The sequence below is a fragment of the Myodes glareolus genome, chromosome 2 (assembly GCF_982192425.1).
Source record: "Myodes glareolus chromosome 2, mMyoGla1.1, whole genome shotgun sequence".
Lineage (NCBI taxonomy): Eukaryota > Metazoa > Chordata > Mammalia > Rodentia > Cricetidae > Myodes > Myodes glareolus.
Genome location: NC_142027.1, coordinates 53,704,922 through 53,711,457, shown reverse-complemented (window position 1 = coordinate 53,711,457; position 6,536 = coordinate 53,704,922). Strand labels below are relative to the sequence as shown.

At 40.4% G+C, this 6,536-nt stretch overlaps 1 pseudogene; it reads right to left on the bottom strand.

Moving 5' to 3' along the window:
• Positions 1-327: 327 nt before the first annotated feature.
• On the bottom strand, positions 328-1,555 carry LOC148122970 (glutamine synthetase pseudogene; annotated as a pseudogene).
• Between the last annotated feature and the right edge of the window lie 4,981 nt (positions 1,556-6,536).

Genomic DNA, 6,536 nt, shown 5'->3' with positions numbered 1-6,536 from the left:
ACTCTCCCTGTACCTATGCTTTTGTTTTCTCAGGCTGGAAACCAGCAAGTCCCACCAATCCTCTTTGTCTCCACTACTCTCAAGGCTAAAGTTGTCTGCAAGCACAGGAGCCTGGCTTCTTACACCAGTGCTGGGATCTGAACTCCAGTCCTCATGATTGTACATTGAGCTCTGACCTGCTGAGCTATTCTTTTTTTGGGGGGGGGGGGGGGCACGAGGAATAAAAAGACCTTGATATTCCATCCTTTGAGTTACGGGGGGGGGGCAGCTGAGACAGGAAAGAGTTGGCGTGGGATGATTAGGAAGGGCTCAGAATCACTCAAAGCCTAGTCCACTCAGTTCTTGTATTGGAAGGGCTCGTCGCCAGTCTCGTTGAGAAGGCAAGTGCGGACGATGGCTTCTGTCACGGCAAAGGGGTCACAATTGGCAGAAGGGCGACGGTCTTCAAAGTAGCCCTTCTTCTCCTGGCCGACAGTCCGGAAAATGCGGATGCTGGCACTGCGGTTGGCAACACCGGCGGAAAAGTCGTTGATGTTGGAGGTTTCATGGAATCCAGTCAGACGCCGGGCATTGTCCAGGCCCCCCTTGGGATCGTAGGCGCGAATGTGGTACTGGTGACGCTTGCTGAGTTTCTCAATGGCCTCCTCAATGTACTTCAGACCGTTCTCCTCCCGCATGGCCTTGGTGCTGAAGTTGGTATGGCAGCCGGCACCGTTCCAGTTCCCAGGAATGGGCTTGGGATCAAAGGTGGCTATCACCCCGAAGTCTTCACATACCCGGTGCAAGATGAAACGGGCCACCCAGAGATGATCTCCCATGCGGATTCCTTCACAGGGTCCTATTTGGAATTCCCACTGGGCAGGCATGACCTCAGCATTTGTTCCTGTAATCTTGACTCCAGCATACAAGCAGGCCCGGTAGTGAGCCTCCACGATGTCCCTGCCGTAGGCTTTGTCTGCTCCCACACCACAGTAGTATGGACCTTGGGGCCCAGGGTAGCCATTGGAAGGCCAACCAAAAGGGTGTCCATCTGTCCCCATGAGAGTATATTCCTGTTCCATTCCAAACCAGGGGTGCTGGTTGCTCACCATGTCCATGATCCGTTTACAGGTGTACCTTAGGTTGGTCTCTGCAGGCTTCCGGTTATACTTGAAAACCTCACAGAACACCAGCTTGTTAGGCTCCTTGCGGAAGGAGGTCCCGAAACATGGCGACCGGCCTGAGATACATGTCACTGTTGGAGCCCTCAGTCTGAAAGGTACTAGAGCCATCGAAATTCCACTCGGGTAATTCTTCTACACACTTGGGCTCACAGTCCAGGGTGCGGGTCTTGCAGCGCAGCCCTTCGCCGGTACCATCAACCCAGATATACATGGCCTGGACTTTCTCGCCCTGGGGCAGGGACATGTACATTTGCTTGATGCTTTTGTTCAGGTGGGAACTTGCTGAGGTGGCCATGGTGGAAGGTGTTCTTAGTGGTGGCCGGCGGGATGATGGATGGGGTGGACCGGCCACGAGAGCGAGGCGAAGAGACCGGAGAGGAGATCGGTGTGGGCCTGAGCTATTCTTTCAGTGCATGACAGATCAGCTTTAATGGTTCCTGGTCAAATCTCATGGTCTACATCCCGACTTATTTTATACTTCAACTTGTCCTGATTTGTGATGGTACATTGTAAATGCCTATCATTTTGAAGTTTCCTTTGAATCGTTTGCCAATAATACTACTACCACTAAAAATAGTAATAATAAACTATAATAATTAATGCTTAATAATAATAATAATATATTTATTATTACTAAGTGTGTAACAGGAATGTTCAGATTTTATTCGGTAAAGTGTTCATTTTGTTGCTTTCCAGAGTAGCCAGGTTTCACTTTCAGTCTTAAATTTTTTTATCTACATGATTGGCATGTAAAAATTATTAACTAAACTTTTAAATATTAACTCTTGAAGTTGAACTGAAAAATAAACTCGATATGCGTTAACGAAAGAAATTACAGGATAATTTACCCCAAAGATTTAAAAAGGCATTGTGGTACTTGATAATTATTCAAGCACTTAAGAGGAAGAGACACAGAAGTTCAAGATCATTTTTATATAGAAAGCCCAAGAAAGTCAGGACAGACTGTGCTGTGTGAGACCCAGTCTAAAGAATAAAGGAGATAATCTTAATTTGTCCTAATTGCAGTTTAGAACCAACTAGGCATTCAAATGTTCAAACACCTGCTAAATCTATACTGTGAAACTTCGGTGCTCTCAGTCTCTGAAAGCTTAATGAAACATCACTTTTGAGTTTAATAAATACACCTCATAAAGTATTAAGGTGGTATGAATGTGGCATTAAGGTATACGATCACCCAAAGCAAGTGCTTTAGGGAAATAATATGTATCTGAAATACTTTATTGAAAGTATAGGTTTTATGCAAAATAGTATTAACTGAGGAGCAAAATGTTAAGTTACAGATTTTTGTGTTGTCTATATGGATTGTATAAAAATTTCTTCCAAAACAAACTCATGAAGGAATTTAAATTTTGTTGACTTTTCACGATTTGCAGATATGTTGTTTTTTAGTGAATATATAATGTTTATACCTATAAATAACATTTAAGAGTTGTCTGGAGAATAGGTATAAATTTATATAAGGCTTTTAAAAACTTGTAAGAAAATATATGTAATTAGGTTACTATGATCAAACTGTTCTTTATAAGGTTTTTAATACTTTGAATTCAGAGGATTTGAAATTTTTCAAATAATGGTCTGCTTTAAAATTTTGAAAAAGACAAACTTTGGAAGATAAAAATGTAATGTTTTATTTTTCCTGTAGTTCATTTTTTTCCATCCTGTTAACAGAAATTTCTAATTAGATAGAAATCATGTAATGAGCATATTATAGCACTGGTTAAATGGGCCAATCACGAGTGAGATACACTTATTTTCATTGATGCTATCTTCAAAAACTTTTAAAAAAATGTTTTAAAATGTGAATTTTCTAAGGTCAGTATTTAATACACAGATTAAAGTAGAACCTAATCCTCAGTGTCTCAACCAGCCAGGCGTTTATAAAAGTATTCTTATGATCTTAGAAACATTTTCAGGTAGAATGGGCATAGAAGGGGCTGGGAGGATGGCTCAGAAGTTGACAGTGAGAGGTCTGGGTTTCCGAGCCCCAGAACCTGTGCAGACGCAGGACTCCAGGTAGGCACCACCAGGAGCTACTCCTTCTGGTTTGCAGTGGCTTGAACTTGCTCATGGAGGGTTCTATTGGCACAAATTCCTTGACATCTGTCACTTACCCTGCCACCCTCCCCCAACACATAGATATTCTTGGTAAGAGATTAGAAAACTGGGATAGATGTTCCCGCTTCAAGGAACAGTTGGAATCAAACCAGAGAGTTAATCAGTGGTGGCTTCAGAGAAATGGTACAAGAAAGGATGTTGTCAGAATAATATGGATCCACAGTGAATAATCAGCATCATAGAGGCTGAACAGGAGGATTCTGAGTTCAGAGTCAGCCTGGACTGAATGCAGTCAATTGGGGACAGTCCTTCTGAAAGTAACCAAGATGAAGAGTTTATCAGGAGATATTTCTTATGCATCAGCTAACACTAACTGCATATCTTTTGATTTGGTTCCTAATTGAATTTGTTTATAACATCTGTTTCAGGCACAGACATATTTCAGGAAAGTCCACACCAACTTTATCACATCATCCCAAAGTCTCTAACACTGAAAATAAAGAACATTGGGACTGCCCTGAAAGTGTGTGTGTGTGTGTGTGTGTGTGTGTGTGTGTGTGTTTGTCCATCCCAGATTTTACTCAATCATTTTTTTCTATAACAGTGTAAAGATGCTAGAGGCAAGGTGAAAACCTAGGGAAACCTGAACTCCTTATTATTTGCAAAACTAAAATTAAGCCCATTTTCCTTTATGATTTTTTTCTAATATTTTTGAGAATCATGTTTATGTATCTGAGTGTTTGTCCCATAATAATTATCTTCATTTTCCAGTGAATTAATGACAAGATGCCTTCAACGCTACTCTTCTGGATTCCTGAGTCTGGTCTTTCTTTTAGTATATATAAATAGATCATTCTTTTATCTTTTACCATCTTGGGAGGAATTCATACTTTTCACAAGAAATCTTAGATTCCCTACCATCAACAATCTTGTGGTCATTTCTTATTCTCCTTCTTGACAGCACAAATGGTCCCCAAACCAACAATTATACACCCGTGATTTCAAGCTTTTTTGATATTTCTGGATCCTTCTCCTACCATGACATTTTGGTGCCCCTTGGAAGTTTCTTGCTGGAAAACCTTTTCCTCATGTAGCTCAGATTCCCAACATATTGATGTATTATCCACCATCCATATCTTTCAACTTTGTTTTATAATATCTACTACTTCCCAGACATATTCTTTTATGATAAATTATCCACAACTCTGTTTGCCCTACATTTCGTGATCACAGCTGCTCTTCAGCATCACAAGAAGTACTAATAGTTCAATGAAGTCTTGGCTCTACCCAGCTCCCAAATGAATCCCAGACTGAGGCCACAATATCATGATGTTTTAAATGCTCTCCAGGTGATGTGTTAGGCTTTAATTTCTTGAACATTAATGTGTGTAAGAACCACCTGAGAATCTTGCTTAAATATACTTTTGATACAGCACTAATGTGGATCCTAAGTCTCTATATATCTAACAAGCACCCAGCAACACACTGGCTCTGGGCCACTGGTTTTAAGCTGGCTCTAAAATGAATCACCCAAGGAAATTTACAAATCCCTGCATCATGGTTCCCAGGCCAAGACACTAGCTTTCTGTTTAACATTTCCTAGTTCCTTCCAAATCTCTATTTTAGACCATGAATACAGGAAAAATGAAGATGTCATATCTGTCATCTCTTCCATTTCCAGACCTAAAACCATCTCCAAAATATATCTTTCATGATAAAATTTCTGTAATTGGCTCTTTCTTTAAATGGCATATCTAAACCAACGGTTTAGGAAATAAATGTTAATTGTTGTTGCTACTACTTTTGTTCCATACAGTGTGAAAATCCCCTTAAGTATTGTCTCTGGCAGATAGTCTAAATCCGGGTAAACTTTTTTGTCTTGGTAAAAACACCAAGAGATTACTTCATAATTAGCACCATGACATGTGCTCCTTACAAAATGAATATATAAACATGAATTACAAGATCTTACCTTGGAGGGATTTAATAAAAAGTGGGGGGGAGTCTCACGTCTGTATCAACATAGTCATTGAATATCTGAGGAGGATGTTTTAAAAAGCCTTAAGGAATTTTATTACTTATATTTACCAAAATTACAACACACACAAAATCTTAAATGAAGATTATGCTTCTTGGGCTGACAATGCCCCCCTCAATCCAGTGCCAGGGATAAAAACATCCTCTCAAGTTGATGGAATAAGAAACCTCCTTCCAAGAGACTTTAAAAAAAAATGTGGACTTTGAAAATGTCCTTAATTATAGAGGTAGAAGGAAAGTGAAAGACACGACATACTTATGACAAAGGACTCAGAATATTTGAGCTGCATTTGACCTGAAGGGCTCCTTCCTGAAGGCTAGCTTCCATAGTACCAGAAAGTGCTATGGAAGTTACCAAGCGAGGGGAAAGTATCAATCTTACCCAGATGTGATGCTTATGAGCCAAAACAATGACCATCATGGCAACATATCCCTAACGATACTCCAGGCAGTGGTGGCACACCCCTTTAATCCCAGCACTCGGGAGGCAGAGGCAGGTGGATCTCTGTAAATTGGAGGCCAGCCTGGTCTACAGAGCCTACAGAGTGAGTACCAGGACATGTTCCAAAGTCACAAACAGAAACCTTGTCTCAATATCCCAAAAGGTACAATAGTGGTATCCATAGATGACAGTAACCAACAGCTCTCTAATTGAACTTTAGGCTTATTCTAGTCAACAGAAATAATGTTTGGTAATAGAAAGCTAGTCAACTACCCACAGCTAATGAGGTACTGGATTTTGAAGGAGAACCTAAAGCTACCACTTTACTAAACCTGCATAATTCCTAGCTAGATTCCAAACATTGCTCCTTATACCCACAGATTAGTGTAACTCTCAGCCCTCATCAAAGATGTTTCTCTTTGCAGCTTACAGGAAACCATGAATGGTCAAAATGCAAAGCTCGACAGATAAAAAAGAGGCCGTGAATTTGAGAGAGGGTAAGGGGAACACATAGGGAGAGTAGAAGTAGAAAATATTTTTTAAAGGTAGTCACTGATAAATTTACTAGGAGAGGCAGCTTCTAAGCATTGTCTATTTAGGTAGATTCTCCTAGCTCTTAAATCTCTTTTGGCAGAGATAACCAATGTGAGCTTGGAAGCTAAATTTTTAGTTCATTTTTCCGCTGTCTACAAAATTTAGCATAATTAAGCCTACCACACACACACATGCACGCACGCGCACACACAAACACACACACACACACACACACACACACACCTCTGCACTTATACAGAAAAATTAAAATAAATACATATTAA